The sequence below is a fragment of the Pectinophora gossypiella genome, chromosome 25, assembly GCF_024362695.1.
Source record: "Pectinophora gossypiella chromosome 25, ilPecGoss1.1, whole genome shotgun sequence".
Lineage (NCBI taxonomy): Eukaryota > Metazoa > Arthropoda > Insecta > Lepidoptera > Gelechiidae > Pectinophora > Pectinophora gossypiella.
Genome location: NC_065428.1, coordinates 3,381,170 through 3,400,536, shown reverse-complemented (window position 1 = coordinate 3,400,536; position 19,367 = coordinate 3,381,170). Strand labels below are relative to the sequence as shown.

General features: G+C 39.9%; 1 long non-coding RNA gene across 1 annotated transcript in view; it reads right to left on the bottom strand.

The window, feature by feature from the left end:
• LOC126378245 (uncharacterized) overlaps positions 1-19,089 on the bottom strand; it is a 380,400-nt gene extending 361,311 nt beyond the window's left edge. Inside the window, exon 1 of the long non-coding RNA XR_007568060.1 lies at positions 18,914-19,089. This is a non-coding gene — a long non-coding RNA (uncharacterized LOC126378245). The remainder of the gene's footprint in view (positions 1-18,913) is intronic.
• Between the last annotated feature and the right edge of the window lie 278 nt (positions 19,090-19,367).

The following is a 19,367-nucleotide window of genomic DNA, read 5'->3' as shown; positions in this document are numbered from 1 at the left end:
GATTTATTGAAAAAAAGTTTATATACCTCAATCATTTTTTAAAAGTGTAAAGAAAAGTGAGTATGTTCCATACCCCCTCTGGTTGATTGAGGGGAGGCCTGTGCCCAGCAGTGGGACGTATATAGGCTATTTATGTTAGAACTCAGCGGCAATTATTGGAACTGAAGTTACTATAATATTATTATTAGCTTCGATTGAACAACAACCTTAACAGCTTCATACATTTTAATCCCACTCGATTAAATGAAATGATTTGTAATTCGCCCCAAATGGCTTCAAAATGAGCTCAAACAAGCGCAAATTATTTATAAAAGCGAAATCTGTTTTATGAGCGATAATTTCCAAAATTCGCGAACAGAAATGGGATTTTGATCGATAATATAATTTTACTTTGGACCATAATTTTTCGATGAAATTGGTGTCAAATCGTTCTACCGACGGCCGTTTCTGTTCGAAAATCTGTCGACCATTTAAGCACGTTATAAACTTTAAGTAACTAATAAAAAATTAAAAAGCAGTGAACATGTGTTATTTGTCAGTCAATCGAAATTGAATCCAATTAACAAAAGATTCAGTTGAACTTTGCTTGGCTGTCAAAGTTCAACATACTGCATAAAATATTACACAAGATAAAAAAAAAACTTCCACTTGATATTAAATTAACTCAGAATCATTTTTTTATAGTATACAGTGCAATACAATGTTTCATAGGCTAATAACATATTTACAACAGGTAAGGTAATAAGCCTCTGCAGCCGAACTAGGTGAAACCTGTATCTCAGCATGCAGCGCCTGTTCCCAACGGATAATTACAACTTAGCCAAATAAATTGTCCTTATTTAGTACATACTCGTCTATGTCATGGTCTGAAACATCTCCCTCTATATTTGTTACGATGTCACTAACACCCTGTATAAGTACTGGGAGTAAAGAAGAAATGGATGTGTTAAACTGCTCATCTGAGCATATTGTAAAAGTCGACAAAATATACATCAAATTTTGTAGATATTGGCCTGGATTAACGACTTAACGTACTTTCCGAAGCACGGAAGGTGTCACTCCACTTACAACACGTGAAGTCTCAAGGGTGAACAAACGTACGTGCGCTTATTCGACTTTTATATATATTTCTTCCTCTTAGTAATTCGCTATAGTAACTACAGTTATAGATTATTTATCAAGTAATTAACAACAATGTGAACCTTATTCATTACTATGTAAGTCCCATAGGAAATCAGGAACGTGTTTAGGATTAAGGTGTTATTTTACCTGATAATAAATTTTGTACAACAGGATCTTATGGTTTGATTAATTCTTCGAAATATATCGGTAAACTCGTGTAAAACAATTTGTTTTGAATATACTTAGCTGTAAAAATATTTGGAAATTGACAATTTCAAGAAATTCAGTTCCCGGAAATCTTTGTGTGTGTGTGTACATAGCTTTAGGGCCCTATCTCACTAGATCACCAATAAATACACCATGGTGCCGGTCAAACGGTACAAAATGTAAAAATTGGCCCCGATTCTTGCAAACACCTCCTAATTTTACTTTAAGTTATACATTTCTTTTTTTATCCGCCGAGCAGGAAAGGGACGTATGATTGACAGACAGCTCTTAATTTTAGGAACAATCAGTAAATGGATGAATAACCCGGGCGAATCAAAATGGTATTCCCTTGGTATGCAAACTTTTTAAAAAAAGTGCAGAAATAATTCAGCGGTGCCACTTTTTCGAGAACTAGTCTAGTCATATAGTTGAATATACACGTATATCAGCGGTGAATGAAAACATTGTGAGGAAACCCACATTCCCGAAAAATGCATTTTCGGAGGTATGTGACCTAACCTGCATTGAGCTAGTTTTCCCTTCGCGGGTTGGAAGGTCAGACAGGCAGTCGTAAAAAAACCGTACCTGTCAAATCTCCAGGTTAGGTAAGCGGACCCTGTGAAAAACGGGATATGCTATCTTTTATAGTGAAATAAATGATCTTATCACTCTAGCCATAGAGGCAGCCAATCAGCTCGCGACACCAAACACTTCAGGACCCCGATACCGACCCCGCCGGCGCGGTCGACGATTTCCTTCATTCAGCGCTTATCGCTATCGACCCAATAGGGTCGATTAATTCTTTCAAATATATTTCCTCTCAGACGACGCCCTGAGCCGAGGTTCGCGCCCAACTGGGCACCCTCAGGCCTGTTGTCTTAAACGTTGTACCGGGTAAGAGCCTTCAGCGCTCCCCATTTGTCCGGCCAAGTAGTTAATGCCATATGCGGCAAATCTACAATAAGTCACGTCAAAAAAAAAAAGATCTTATCTTATATTTATACATCAGTGATAGCAGCTGGCTTTTTTGACGAGACCTAAGTATTGTAGGTTTGCATCGCATAGTATTAGTAATTCCTTGGCCGCTGGTAGCTCAACCATGGTGCCCTAGTGAAATAGGCCCTTAAATCTATCAACCCAAGAAGTTCCTATACGCCTTCTTATAATTGTTACCGTAAACACAACGTTGTTTCTTAGAATATGTGAATAACTTAGAAAGGGGTGTAACAAATATTTTGCCTACCAATCTCTCTATCAAATCGCGTGGGAATACCTTGAAAATAAATATTTTGTTTTTTTACTATAGAGTTAGGCCGCCATCACACAGACTGCACCACAACTGCGCGAAATCGTATCAGCAACCGTACGCAGTCGCTGTCTTTTGCCTTTCTTTTGACTATCCTTTGTTTGGTAAGGACATTGCAGGCTTGAATCACCCAAATGTCCGAAAAGTAAAATGATTCCGTGCTTCGGAAGGCACGATACTACTACTACTAGCCCTAACCTCCCTAACCTAACCTAACCAACCCGCAGTGGAGCAGCAGAGGGGAGGCCTTTGCCCAGCAGTGCAACGTGTATAGGCTGTTTATGTTGTGTATGTAATAACTCATTAGTGCAAGTCCGAAAAAACAATACGAGTAGCAAAAATAGAATCCTTTCAAAAAGTGTTCTATACACAAAACATTCTACCCACTAGCATTAAAAATTAGGTATGTGACGTATCATTCGGCCACCGTCTAAAAAACCTTTCGTTGGATATGGAGCTATATTCTGTTGACGATTTTATTAAAAATTGACATTGTATTTTATTGTAATTAACATAAACAGCCTATATACGTCCCACTGCTGGGCACAGGCATCCTCTCAATCAACCGGAGGGGTATGGAGCATACTCCACCACCGCTGCTCCACTGCGGATTGGTGGAGGTGTTTTTACGGCTAATAGCCGGGACCAACGGCTTAACGTGCCCTCCGAAGCACGGAATCATCTTACTTTTTCGGACAATCAGGTGATTCAAGCCTGGAAAGTCCTTACCAAACAAAGGATAGTCTCACAAAGTGATTTCGACAATGTCCCCGTCGGGAATCGAACCCGGACCTCCAGATCGTGAGCCTAACGCTCTAACCACTATACCACGGAGGCTGTTATTGTAATTACTTGAATGTAATTTTATTTTATACATAAGTAATTAATTTATTACTCATATTAGCCAAGACATGGTATTGATTTATTCTCTTTTGACATTTAAATTTAATTTATTATCTTTTTTGTCGACATTCTTTTGTTATCATTTTCGACGATCATATTTATGTTGGTACCGTTTTATATTGTGTCTAAAATGTGTTGTATAACTAAATGTGAAATAAATGAATCTAAATTTAAAATATCATTATTTTCATCCCATTGACAAAGCAATGGAAAATGTAGGTACCTATAATGTTCGCTCGTTCATTATGACTGTATTTGCGCGATTCCGTACTATCAAAACAGTTTGTTTTCGCCGCGATCGCGCTTTCATTGTGCGGGGCGAAACTACGGTGTTAGAATTTTAAGTAGGTTTTGAGGTTAACTGAAAACAAGCGAGACGCATGTAATGTGTTGGTGTTGCCAACTTTCGGGAAAATGTGAGAATGATTGAAGTTCTTGCGGGAATTGGATGCGTGAATATTTTTCCCTCGTGGGGTAGGATATGTATTTAGGGCAGATATTTTTTTCTAAACGAAGTATGACATAAAATAAAAGAAATAAAAGAACAATACGAAATCAAAAGGAGAGGTACTTATACGGATATATGCATATCATTACCGTTAACCTGACCACCCGATTGTCCAAAAAGCAAAAAGATCCTTGCTTCAGAAGGCACGGTAAGCTTTTGGTCCCGGTTATTACTTACTGATGTAAGTACGTAGTCGTTACATGAGTCATGTCAGGGGCCTATGGCGGCTCAATAATAACCCTGACACCAGAGTTGATGGGGTTGGTAATTCACCTCACAACCCACACGATAGAAGAAGAAGATTACCGTTAACGCAAAAATATCCTAGAATAAAGGTAAAAGAAGGAATGGAAGTGGTTGAGCGTCAGGCTCACGATACTCCCGGGTTCGAATCCCGGTGGGGACATATCACAAAAATCACTTTGTAAGCCCCTTTGGTTAGGACATTGCAGGATGATCACCCTATTGTCCATAAGTAAGATAATGTGTGCTTTGGAAGGCACGACAAGCCGTTGGTCCCAGTTACTGACGTAAGTACAAAGTTGACGATTCATTGCACCGGTTGAATAATGACCCTGACACCAGGGTTGATGAGGTTGGAAGTCCAGATTACAATCAACGCGATAGAAGAAGAAGTGGTCATTTGCAATCGGCTTTTGTCCTTCTTTTTAAAAATATCCAGTTAGGAACAGAAACTTACGTATGTCGCCAAGAACACGCACACCAGCCAATCACAGTCAACCCTTGACCCAAGGTGACCTTAAGAAAAACAGGAGAAATCGTCGCCCAACCCAACAAAGGAAGTGACAGAATTAATCCCCCATCCTTTTATAAATAATACCCTTATCTTATCTACCCCGGTTTCTCGTATTTCTGAATTATCCCGGACGGAAATTCTTGCCTATTTTTGTGGGGCAAAGCCGTGTTTTTAAGTTAAGTTAGTAAGTTTTTGGGGTAAAATTATGTTTTTGTTGTCTTCTTCTATCGTGTAGGATTACCAACCCTATCAATATGCGCAAATGTCAAATTGCAATATTGCTTTTTTAGATGAATAGCTAGATTAGATGTGACCTTTTTAACCCCTCAGGTGTAGTTTGTGTGTACCAGGGTGATGAAAGATGACTTCTGTCGTGTGGGCTGTAAGGTCAACGAACGAACTCACCAACCCTGGTTTCAGGGTTACGATTGAGCCGCCAAAGGCTGACATGCCTCATGTAACGACTACTAACTTACATTAGTAAGTAGTAGTAACCGGGACCAACGGCTTAACGTGCCTTCTATCTTTCGGACAATCAGGTGTTTTTTTTTTTGACGTGACTTATTGTAGATTTGCCGCAGATGGCATTAACTACTTGGCCGGACAAACGGGGAGCGCTGAAGGCTCTCACCCGGTACAACGTTTAAGACAACAGGCCTGAGGGTGCCCAGTTGGGCGCGAACGGCTCAGGGCGTCGTCTGAGAGGAAAAATATTTGAAAGAATTAATCGACCCTAGTGGGTCGATAGCGATAAGCGCTGAATGAGGGAAATCGTCGACCACGCCGGCGGGGTCGGTATCGGGGTAATCAGGTGATCAGTCTGTAATGTCCTATAAACAAACTGGGGATCACAAAGTGATTTTCGTGATGTGTCCCCACCGGGATTTGAACCCGGGACCTCCGGATCGTGAGCCCAACGCTCAAACTGGACCACAGAGGCCGTTTTTGTTATTAACACGTATTATAGATTGCAGTTAAATAATAAGTACGAGTATTTACTAAACTTGTAAATGCTGAGTGAAAAAGCTGTACATAGTTTGGGAACCGTCACCTCTAATGAGGACTTTCCAGGCTACGTTCACCAAAAACAATATAGAATGGCGTTGTACACCTTTAACGTGATAATTACCTATTTTCTCGAGTACATAATTAATCCAAAATACAATGTAATGGCGGAAGCATATGTATAAAAATAATTGTTGCTCGATAGTTTGGATCACATTATGTATAAATTATGTTGCTTCTCTTTATTTTGATTAGAATAATAATGGGTGGAAGATGTAATTACCCGCTATTTTTATACTTGAACAAAATTTTCCTGTACCCAAAGGTTGCCTGGAAGAAATTGCTGCATGAGCAATAAGGCCGCCTGTTGTGCTTTTCTGTATATGTTGTCCTTATCTCTGTATTTTGTGTCCATTGTGCTCAATAAAGTATTTTATCTATCTATCTATCTAATTATGCCTGGGTGACATAAAAAGGGTCGTCATTTATACTTACCCAAAAACAAAGATAAAAGGTGCATATGTCGAACTCTGTACGAAAGGAAATCTGTACAGCGCCATCTATATTTTTTCTAGAAATGTCGCCTTGAAAGTCCCTTCTTTGGGCACGGGCTATATTTTAAACCTGGTATTATCTTAGTCTACGTTTTGTAGTAAGGAGAGTTTGAACCCGGTAGACATGATAATAGGTTGGTCACCCGTCTATCGTCCATACACTAGGGCCCTGTCACACTTGGACGCCACCACCACCATCGCCTCACCATTTTATGTATGCGACTGACACTTGAGGGGTTAAAAAGGCCACAATGAAGCAAGTTTTAGACCCCATAGTAGAGTAACCAACAAGAAAAAAGAAAAGTGATTTCTGTGATATGTTCCCACCGGGATTCGAACCCGGGACCTCCGGAACGTGAGCCCAACGCTCAACCACTGAACCACGGAGGTCGTTGATACAAAACTTATCTATGCTACACATTATATTTATATATGTAAGTATACAATAAGTTGCAAGAAATAACTAGCTACAGAGGCTGCAATTAGTTCAATTGCCGGTTCACGTTCACCGTTGTTTATAAGCAAGTTAGTAACTCGAATCGCACCTGAGCTTATTATTATGCACATACATTATAAGTATTATCACATCGAGCGCGATAAACGATGCATCGTTTTGGCGAATATCCTGCAACAACAAAATATTAAACAAAAGAAAAGAAAAGAGAAAAGAAAAGAAAAGAAAAGAAAAGAAAAGAAAAGAAAAGAAAAGAAAAGAAAAGAAAAGAAAAGAAAAGAAAAGAAAAGAAAAGAAAAGAAAAGAAAAGAAAAGAAAAGAAAAGAAAAGAAAAGAAAAGAAAAGAAAAGAAAAGAAAAGAAAAGAAAAGAAAAGAAAAGAAAAGAAAAGAAAAGAAAAGAAAAGACAATGGAATGTGTATAAAAATGAAGAAAAAACACACTTCGTCGTGTCATAGAGAAACGTGATAAAATATCGGACTTATCATTAGGTTTTCTTGATTAAAAGTCATAAACAACATTAAAAAGAAAATGTTGCACAACAGATTTAGAACAACTACAATCAAAAAGAATAAGATAAAGAAAGAAGAAACAAAAAAGTAAAAGAAGAAACAGAGAGAGAGACAGAGAGAAGTAAGATTGGATTCAAGTACTTAATCTGTATTTCATAATTTATCTTTGACCTAGGATACTACCTAATTCACATTATACATAAGTAAATTACATCTCTATACCTCTGGCTTCGAACATAATCGTGGCTGATTTTACAAACTGACGTATCTGCAAAATTTTGCTAAAATAATTTGTGTCTTATTGACAATAGAACAAAGAGCAAATCAGACTCGGCAAAAATTTCAGATACGTAACTAAGCGACATCAGGAAGGATATACTGGCTGTTATGTTATGTATCACATATACATAAACTCATCACCACCCACACATATTTATTACACACACACACATTAACTTAAACGGGGCCCTAAGTTTTCCAAACACCAGATTTGACCAAAGACCGACGGTTACGTACATCCTAATCCGGTAAACAACGCCACTTCCGCTAGTCAACCGGAAGTGGTCACTTCCGGAACCGGAATTCCGGAAATTTCGGGAATTCCCCCTCCACCGCCAATAGGCGTCATATCTGATGGATCGCGCCGCATTTATATCACTTGCTACTACTATTATAGTTCTATTTAAGAATTAATAGTGCTTCTTCTGAAAGGTCAATGACCAACCTTATCAACCCAGTGTTGCTATTAAGCCGCCAAAGGCCCCTGACATGACTCATGTAATGACTACATACTAAGTTAAGTAAATGATAGCCGGAACCGAGTGCTTCACGTGCCCTCCGAAGTACGGATCATCTTACTTTCGGGCAATCGTGGTATCAGCCTCCAACGTCCTAACCAAACTAGGGATCCCAAAGCTAGTTTTTGTGATATGTCTCCACCCGGATTAGAACCCGGAACCTCCGAATCGTGAGCCCAACGCGCAGGCGGTCCAAAGACAGGTAATAAGCAGCCCATTTCACTAAATACTACACTTATCACACACACATTACACACACTACACTAACACTAACTAGGTTTGGTTAGGACATTACTGGCTAATCACAAAAGGCACGTTAAGCCGTTGGTCCCGGTTACTATATACTGATGTAAGTAAGTAGTTGTTACATGAGCCATGTCTGGGGCCTTTGGCGGCTCAATAGTAACCTGACACCAGGGTTGATGAGGTTGGTACTCCACAACCCACACGATAGAAGAAGAGACTTCACTAACACACTATGCTACACTTTTTATACTTTCCGTACGCTCAGTGTACTCAACATCATCATCATCAGCCCATTAACGTCCCCACTGCTGGGGCACGGGCCTTCCCTGTGGATGGATAGGGAGATCGGGCCTTAAACCATCACGCGGGCCCAGTGCGGATTGATGGTTATTAACGACTGCTAATGCAGCCGGGACCAACGGCTTAACGTGCCTTCCGAAGCACGGAGGAGCTCGAGATGAAAACTTTTTTTTTGTGGTCACCCATCCTACGACCGGCCTTTGCGAAAGTTGCTTAACTTCAACAATCGCAGACCGAGCGCGTTTACCGCTGCGCCACCGTGCTCCTCACTCAACATCATAGCGCGTAAAAAATCAATTGACTGAAAGCCTATCCCAGTTTTTCGACACTTAAGACTCTCACACACTGACACTACAATCGACAGTGTACAATTTGTCACTGTCCCTTCCAGAGTGATACGTAATGGATAACAGGTACGCCTATGATGAATGTACTGTCGGTACGTCGCCGTTTTTCACTATTACCCGAAAATGCGAAGTGACGGCTTGTGTGTGACATGATCCTATCTTGTGGTGTCGCAACGTCGAGGGGTTAGGGTTTTGTGAATAATCCGCGTCATTTTTGTGTTATTAGTCATGTCAGATGAGATTTTGACTATGAATACCGAATATACATACATAAACAGCCTATATACGTCTCACTGGGCACAGGCCTCCCCTCAATCAACCGGAAGGGGGTATGGAGCATATTCCACCACGCTGCTCCAATGCGGGTTGGTGGAGGTGTTTTTACGGCTAATAGCCGGGACCAACGGCTTAACGTGCCTTCCGAAGCACGGAATCATCTTACTATTTCGGACAATCAGGTGATTCAAGCCTGAAAAGTCCTTACCAAACAAAGGACAGTCTCACAAAGTGATTTCGACATTGTCCCCATCGGGAATCGAACCCGGACCTCCAGATCGTGAGCCTAACGCTCTAACCACTAGACCACGGAGGCTGTTAAATCTCCTGGTACTTTACGGCTTCAGCTTAGCGATCGTCATCTCCCTAGCATTATTTCGTTTTTCATCCCGCTTACCTAACCTTATGATTTGACAAGTCAGGTTTTTACAGAAGCGATAGCTTATCTAACCATCCAACCCACGAAGGGAAAACCAGCCCAATACAGGTTAAGTCACATACCACTGAAAATGCATTTCTCAGGAATGTGGGTTTCCTCACGATGTTTTTCTTCACCGCTGACCACGTGATAATTATTTATGATCCAAACATGTATTCGACAACAAATTCGATTATCATTGGTTTGGGCTTGTACTGGACTCAAACCTACAGCTTTAACCTGCAGCTTAGGGATGATACTGAAAATAATCGGCGCCCAAAGGTCATGATAGAACCCTGACGACCCAATTACTCTAGCCATCGAGACGGCCAATCAGCTTGCGTCAACAAACACTATACGTAGATACCGACCCCGCCGGCGTAGTCGATTAACTCTTACAAAGATAATTCTCTCAGACGATACGAAATATACCTAATCCTGCGCCAACGACCGTGCGAGCCTAAAATAAAAAAAAAATCTTTGATTGAAGAATTCTTCGCGTTTGGCTCATATCTTGATGGCATTGGAATTTTCAAAATAATTAAAAATAAAATTGTTCTACAATACCTAGTGCTTATAATTCCATCATCATCATCAATTTAAGAGCCACGCTCTTGTCGGTGCAGCATTTTCCATGCTACTTTTTTAGGAATAAATAATAAATAAATAAAATAATTCCATATAAAGTTGAAAATGCTGACTGGATTATCCACAAGCATAAATACTTAACTGTAAATACTTTTTACTTTTCGCAACAAAATAATGTACAAAATAAAAGTTCACTGAATTAACAATTATTTGCTCTTCGAATAAAGTGTTGACTTGCCCTCGACGCATTAACCTCGAAAACTTTGCTCTTTGTACACAAAAGTGCAAAAAGCGCAAAACTTACACTACACGAGAGCGGCAAATCGTAACTCTTGAACCGACTCCAAACTTTGTACGTGAATTTGTCAGGTCTCATGACTTTTTTTTTTCCGGCGGGGACGCGGTTGTGTGCATTGCGTTCCCGTATCCCCGCCACACGGCGGCAAAGAGGAACACCGTTGGGTTTTAGTGGGTATACCGGGTGGCGACACCCGGGGAGTCCCACATAACGTGTCCCAAATATGCGTAACGCATTTCCCAACGTAAAAAAAAAGTCTCATGACTTTTTATACTTACGTAAAGTCTGGAATAAGAAAAAGAAACAGAGAAGAATATACACTACTGAGAACTACTTACTTTCTTTAGTGAGTATTAAATTACACCACCGGGTTGTCATTCTGTCTATGCGATTTTTTTCGGTCTATATCGTCATTAAGCCGAAACCAACGCCATCTATCCGAAACATTGAGTACTAATATTTCTTGGAAATTAATATTTGCACTGCTATTAGTCTGAGGATACTAACGGAGAAGCATCTTGGACTGTACAGTCATAATATTTAAAGATAATTTAAAATGCAACGTAAAAAAATATTTCATTCGGAGAGAAAATTTTCTATGTAACATTCGAAAACAGCAGTTGTTCAACGGCCTCCGTGGTCCAGTGGTTGAGCGTTAAGCTCACGATCCGGAGGCCCTCAGTTCGAATCCCGGTGGGGACATATCACAAAAAGCACTTTCTGACCCCTAGTTTGGTTAGGACATTGCAGACTGATCACCTGATTGTCCGAAAGTAAGACGATCCGTGCTTCGGAAGGCACGTTAAACCGTTGGTCCCGGTTACTTCTTACTGATGTAAGTACGTAGTCGTTACATGAGTCATGTCAGGGGCCTTTGGCGGTTCAAAAGTAACCCTGACACCAGGGTTGATGAGGTTAGAAATCCGCCTCACAACCCACTCGACAGAAGAAGCAGGTTGTTGATCAAGTAACCAAGCAACAGCCGTTACACTGCCAGAACTGGAAAAACCAAGAGGTCACCAGTCTAAGTTATAATCGAACAGACGCAGCGGCAGCCTCATAGCTCGCCTTGATTGAGTACTCATCATCATCATCATCAGCCCATTAACGTCCCCACTGCTGGGGCACGGGCCTTCCCTATGAATGGATAGGGAGATTGGGCCTTAAACCATCACGCGGGCCCAGTGCGGATTGATGGTTATTAACGACTGCTAATGCAGCCGGGACCAACGGCTTAACGTGCCTTCCGAAGCACGGAGGAGCTCGAGATGAAATTTTTTTTTGTGGTCACCCATCCTATGACCGGCCTATGAAAGTTGCTTTACTTCAACAATCGCAGGCCGAGCGCGTTAACCGCTGCGCCACCGAGCTCCTCTTGAGATTAGTTTATTAATACCACCCTTGGTCGCGTGCAGTTCAAGAGGAAAAACTCGTTGGATTGATCTTACATTTTACCAAATTTTATTCTTCTTATTATTTACGTTGTAGTGCCGTTACAGGGTTCCTGTTTATACTTTCCTTTACTTTTAAGACCTGTGTAAAAACATCAGGAATGCAATAAATATCTTAAGTATCGAAACCCAACAGGACTTGCCTCAGCGTCGCACAACGTTCGTCCACGACAAAGTACGAAAACTTTGTCGAAATGTAAGTTAAACAGTGGTGACGTAAGGTGAGGATGCATACTTCAGGTGTAAAGGCACATACATACACTTGCCAGTAAAATAGAGCAGTAGCTTGCATGCCAGTTAAAGGCACGTACCACACTGCTGGTAAGTAAACATAAAAACTAAGAACGTCCGAGAATCAAATATAGTGCAAATTACTTGCTAACCAGGTACAGACAACAAGTTATACATTTATACATCCTTGATGGTGCAAGCTATACAGGGTGTTAGTGAAATCGTCACGAACACCGAGGGGGAAGATTCAGACCCTGTTTCTGAGTTAATATCAAGTAGAATTTTCTGTCCGAAAATTCATGAAAATTATCATGTTTTTAAATTCCAGTTGATAACTACTCAGAATAATGGTTACGATGTCACTAACACCCTGTATATCCAAAACAAAAGATTTGAATTTGAATTGGTACATACATTGGTACATACATTGGTGTATGCATTGGTACATACATTGGTACATACAATGGTACATACATTGATACATAAATGGATACATACACTGGTACATACATTGGTGCATACATTGGTACGTACATTGGTACGTACATTGGTGCATACATTGGTACGTACATTGGTACGTACATTGTTACATACATACGTAAAATCAAGTCTATCTCCCGAGGCAGATACCCATCAAGGAATTCCACTTACTACGATCTTGTCACACCACGGTCGCTTCTTTCACTCTCATGAGACTTCATGCAACTCATTAGTGGCTTGGTGTAAGTCGGGAACCGAGCATTAATTATCTGTAAAATATATTTATCCTATTGTTTTTTTTACAGCATCGACAGGGCCATGCGGCCTATCGATCTTTCTCTTTATTTAAGAGCTGCGCTCTCGTCGGTGGATTAATCGCCTAACGATAATTAAATTAAAAAGAAGAATAATTACTCTAGACATGCAACTTGATAAAGATGAAAAATTTCTCCTTTTTAGTTGTAAGAATACATTAGCCCCGATTCCTGCAGACACCTCCTAATTTTATTTTAAGTTATACCCGTCATTTTCTTATTCGCCAAAAAGGAAAGGGATGGATGATTGTTGTTGAGCTCTTAATTTTAGGAAGAATGAGTAAATTAGTGAATATATAGATTTATATTTAATAGATTTACTTATGCTTAAAACTGACGTGTGTTCCATAAATTAATGCCTGTCGATTACCTGTCCTTTTCCCTTTCAGGGGATAAGAAAATGATAGATATAACTGAAAATAAAATTAGTTGGTGTGCACCATTAACATTGTAAAGTAATTTTACACTTCAAACTAACATTTTTGAATTAATTTTTACCGTTATGAAACGTGTATGAAACGATTGATGAATTTGGAGGAAGCAGGAGAAGTGTGTCAGGATCGAAGCAAAATTCCATAGTCTCGCTTAGCCCTGGGGGAAATAGGCGTGAGTTTTTATCTATGTATGTATATCTATAGTACTACATAGTATAAAACAAAGTCGCTCTTTCTGTCCTTATATCCCTATGTACGCTTAAATCTTTAAAACTACACAACGGATTTTGATACGGTTCTTTTAATAGATAGAGTGATTCAAGAGGAAGGTTTATATGTATAATAATATCCATTAAATAGTGGAGAAATACTGTTATTTTTGAGGTGTTTAAGGCGATGACGTGAATAATTTCGTTTTTTCCTCAGCATTGCACCCGAGCGAAGCCGAGGCGGGTCGCTAGTTTGAAATAAAAAGCTCAACGTGGATAATTTCTCCTTTTAAGTTGTAAGGATACATTATCTAAACTAAAAGTAAAATAAAGGAAACATAATGGCGCGCCCGCACGAAGTCAGGTGGTATTTATTGCAAGTAATTTGTTAGTGCGACTAATCGGGATCGTTAGTCGCACAAGTGTTTTAGCCGCGATTATTGCTTGTTCAGTGTTATTGCTAAGATAGGTATCGTTATATCGCTAACATTAACTGAGCAATAACACTGAAGCTATGAACATTCATATTAGTACCTATTTAAAGTATACAGCGTGTTAGTGACATCGTAACGAAAACTTTGAGGGATGATTCAGGCTTTGATTCTGATTTGATATCAAGTGATATCAACTCCAGAATCTTGGTCTGAATCATCCCCCTCAGTATTTGTTACCATGTCACTTAACACTTTATTGCTACTTCTTTTTTTTCTATTTAAGTAAGTCATTGATTTTTAATTAAGAAAAATGTAATAATAAGTGCGACATTTTGTCACGTTTTTCTACGTCGTCACGGGTTGCTTTTTCATAGAAATTCCATAGTAATATCTAAGTCTTCTATTAAATTCTTTAGTAAAAAATGACTGATTTGACTAGTTGGAAACTACCCTATTCTAGAATCACTAATTTAAGTGCCACGCTCTTGTCGCTTTCTCCATGACACTTTTTTTTTAAGTAACATGTATTCTATACTATTCGCAACGAACATGATAATATCATATTATGTAACGTCATGTCCTTAAATCAGTGTTAATACTCGCTACGAGCGCCTTATTTCCCTGTACTGACAGCACGAACGCTCGCTGTGTAACACTTTACATTGCCCCTCGTAACACCAGTCAGTACCCACCTTAAGACCAGGCGCGCACTACGAGTTTTTCGCCGCGCGGCAGAAAAAAGCAGCGGTATAATGTCGCACTGTAATACTGTACCAAACAGTTTTAAATTGTATTGCGCGCACTTGACGGCAGAGCCGACGCAGCGGCGCAGAATTACAGTGCGACATTATGCCGCTGTTCTTTTCTGCCGCGCGGCGAAAAACTCGTAGTGCGCGCCTGGCCTAACATATTTAAATATACTTTTCGATATACCAGTACAGCATTTAAAGACCTATTCACAGGGTTACATGCAAACTTATTTGTTTTACTGCTATGCCAACATTCGTTGAATAATAGACGGCTTTTTTCTTTTACGTTTTTCCAACTACCACATTTAATGCATTCTTAAGAGTTTTAAATATTTAAGTTTGGAATGCTTTTTTTTTAAATAAATAAACATAAACTCACGAATATATACATGTACCCACTGTAGAACCCTGTCGCACTATCATATTTTGACATTTAATGAGAGGTACGGTTTAATTTGTCAAAAAAGTTAATGTGACATGGTTTCAAAGTGAATACATATTAGTACTCGTGACCGTACGCGGTTTATAATAATGCTACTTTTAGAAGTGCTCTCACTACGACATTAAGGGAGTGCCACAACGCTGATTTTCAGCTATGCCTCAAAAAATGCATAAGAACGAAAACGTCTTTAATCTATTCAAGTGTATTCATAACATAACATAACATAAACAGCCTATATACATCCCACTGCTGGGCACAGGCCTCCCATCAATCAACCGAAGGGGGTATGAAGCATACTCCACCACGCTGCTCCAATGCGGGTTGGTGGAGGTGTTTTTACGGCTATTATCAACGGCTTAACGTGGCCACCGAAGCACGGAATCCTCTTACTTTTTCGTACAATCAGGTAATTCAAGCCTGAAAAGTCCTTACAGGACAGTCTCACAAAGTGATTTCGACAATGTCCCCATCGGGAATCGAACCCGGATCTCCAGATCGTGAGCCTAACGCTCTAACCACTAAACTACGGTGGCTGTTGTGCAAATGTATTCACATTCCTCAAAAGAACGCAAGGAAAAGAAATCCCACAAAGCGAAATACTTCGAGCACATATCACTTTCGCACTTCAAGTATGCGTTGAAGTCAGTTGAAGCCATTCCGCTTCAAGATAAAGGGGCTTTGAAGTCGATGGAAACCTGATAAAATCAGAAGGGCTTTGCCAGTAAAACTCATCTTTTATTCCGGTTAGGGATGTGGTGAGTAGTGGTATTAGGTTGGTAACTATTACTGGTATAAGTAACCTTCATTTTTTTGACGTGACTTATTGTAGGTTTGCCGCAGATGGCATTAACTACTTGGCCGGACAAATGGGGGGCGCTGAAGGCTCTCACCCGGTACAACGTTTACGACAACATGCCTGAGGGTGCCCAGTTGGGCGCGAACCTCGGCTCAAAGCGTCGTCTGAGAGGAAAAATATTTGAAAGAATTAATCGACCCTGGTGGGTCGAAACACCTCGCAAGTTCATGTTTTGTAAGGATTATCAGAAAAATATTAAGTAAATACTTACGAGTAAGTATTACTAATAAAAAAAAGAAAAAAGGGTTGACAGACAGACGCTCACTTCCCGTTTTGAGAAGCAAGCAACGGAACCAGTGTAATTCTTCTTCTATCGTGTGGGTTGTGAGGTGGAGTACCAACCTCATCCCTGGTGTCAGGGTTACTATTGAGCTGCCAAAGGCCCCTGACATGGCTCATGTAACGACTACTTACTTACATCAGTAAGTAGTAACCGGGACCAACGGCTTAACGTGCCTTCCGAAGCACGGATCATCTTACTTTCAGACAATCTGGTGATCAGCCAGTAATGTCCAAAGCAAACTAGGGATCACAAAGTGATTTTTGTGATATGTTCCCACCGGGATTCGAACCCGGGACCCCCGGATCATGACCCCAGCGCTCAACCACTGCACCACAGAGGTCATTACTGTGAAAATATTGAACCTGTATCTGGCCAGATAATTTATGGTCATGTACTTATTTGAATTTTGAATTACTTTTTGTCAACCAATCGTGTTTCTATCTTAACAGTTACCAGAATACTAAGTATAATTCATCTGAACGATCACAACACTACATCCTTCGCCCTAAATACACTTTTTTTATTGGAATCTAATTTCATCCCGATAAGTTACAGCTATCTGTGCGTTCATCACGGGTCCATCTATCACTCTTCCTCACTTCTCTTCACTCCTCTTCAAAGAGTAATTTAAACTTTCCTACTTTTCTCTTTTCATTTTTCCTCGACATTTTGTACGTTTGTTATTTTATTTTAAACGACTTTTCGAACGTATTGGTTGAGTATTTTATTGTTTTTAATTTTGTTATTTGGCAACTGGAAGCTTTGAAAGGATGGTACTTTTGTAAATTAAGTGAAGTATTGTTAGTAATTTGTAAAAATCTTTGACTTTTCATAATTCTAAAAAACATGACAACGACAATAGCCAAGGTCAATGCCCGAGGTTAGCTGGAAGAAATCCCAATTAGGGATAAGCTCGCATATGTTTTATGTAAGGATAAATATTATGTGTAAATTTCCTTTGTATTTTAAAGCAAACAAACAAACAGGTGGATGGACAGGTGGACACCTATAGGTGGATTTTCGATCATGCAATGAAAAATATATCGTAGAATCTTTTCTCTTTTTGCAAAAATCCAGTTCGAACTTAAGTAATTAGGTGCCACACATAAGTAAGTTCCAACGGGATATTTGCAAAACGACAAAAGATTCCTGGATATTTTTTTTCTGTTTACGGTAATTATATTGACCTCCGGTGTTCTTCTTCTATCGTGTGGGTTGTAAGGTGGATTACCAACCCCATCAACCCTGGTGTCAGGGTTATAATTGAGCCACCATAGGCCCTTTACATGACTCATGTAGCGACTAACAACCGGGACCAACGGCTTAACGTGCCTTCCGAAGCACGGATCATCTCACTTTTTGGACAATCAGGTGATCAGCCTGTAATGTCCTAAGCAAACTAGGGATCACAAAGTGATTTGTTCCCACCGGGATTCGAAGCCGGGACCTCCAAATCGTGAGCACGACGCTGAACCACTGGACCACCGGGGTCGTACCTACGGCGTTAAAAAAAGCACTCTATTGTGGTGTTGTGTGACCATGCATCATTTATCAAAACTGCAAGTCGTCTTCAGATAAATCGTGTTCGTGAACATTTTAGTTTGTAATTTTTGCGATACTTTTGCGACGGAAAATTCCACTGGATATCAACTTAGAATTATAGTCCGAATCATTAAAAAATTTCGTTACGTTGTCACTAACACCCTGTTATTCTACCCAATTTACTGTTCAGCTTTCTGCATGTTTAATGTGCTAGGATTGCTAGGTAGCCAAACATGGTGTTTCTAACTTGTTCAATGTACACAGTTGAATGTACACTTAGACGATGAAACCTACATTTACTTAGTCTAACTAGATACCTGTATATCTTAGCTTCAACGTCTAACGAAGGATTCATGTTTAAATGTTGACAACCTCTGTAATGATAATTTGTTAAACCAAGCCAAAGTAGCCAAGGTAGCCATTAGGCTATGTCTAACTAAGGAATGTATCTACAAGTTTAAATGTTGACAACCTCTGTAATGATCCATCCAAAGTAGCGACTTAATTAGGTTACGTCTAGCTAAGGACAGTTTCTACATGTTTAAATGCTGACAACATCTACAATGATAATCCATTACAGAGCTTGTAAAGCCAAAGTAGTCATTAGGTTACGTCTAAAGACAGTTTCTACAATGTTTAAATGTTGACAACTTCTGCAATGATAATCCATTAAGCCAAGCCAAAGTAGCTAAGGTGTGTTATGTCTAACTAAAGACAGTTTCTACAATTTTAAATGTTGACAACCTCTGTAATGATAATCTGTTACAGAGGTTGTCAAGCCAAAGTAGCCAAAGTAGCCAAAGTAGCCAAAGTAGCCATTAGGTTACGTCTAACTAAGGATAGTTTCTACAAGTTTCAATGTTGACAACCTCTCAAAAAAAAAGTTTTCACCTCGAGGTCCTCCGTGCTTCGGAAGGCACGTTAAGCCGTTGGTCCCGGCGCATTAGCAGTCGTTAATAACCATCAATCCGCACTGGGCCCGCGTGATGGTTTAAGGCCCGATCTCCCTATCCATCCATAGGGAAGGCCCGTGCCCCAGCAGTGGGGACGTTAATGGGCTGGTGATGGTGATGATGATGAAATGTTGACAACCTCTACAATGGATTATTATTACAGAGGTTGCCAAGCTGAAGTAGAGATTAGTCTACTTATGACTCATGCGCGCAAAAGTGGGTAGAACTACAGGTAATCAAAAGACAACTTACAGCCACGTTTGCTTTTTTTTTATAAATAGGCTTGCGTTTGACAACAATCTCAGCTTATGGTAAGAGACGATGTGGCCTAGGGTGAATCACGCTTACGTAGCAAATGCCTATTCACTCTAGCATTGAAGACTGCCAGATTA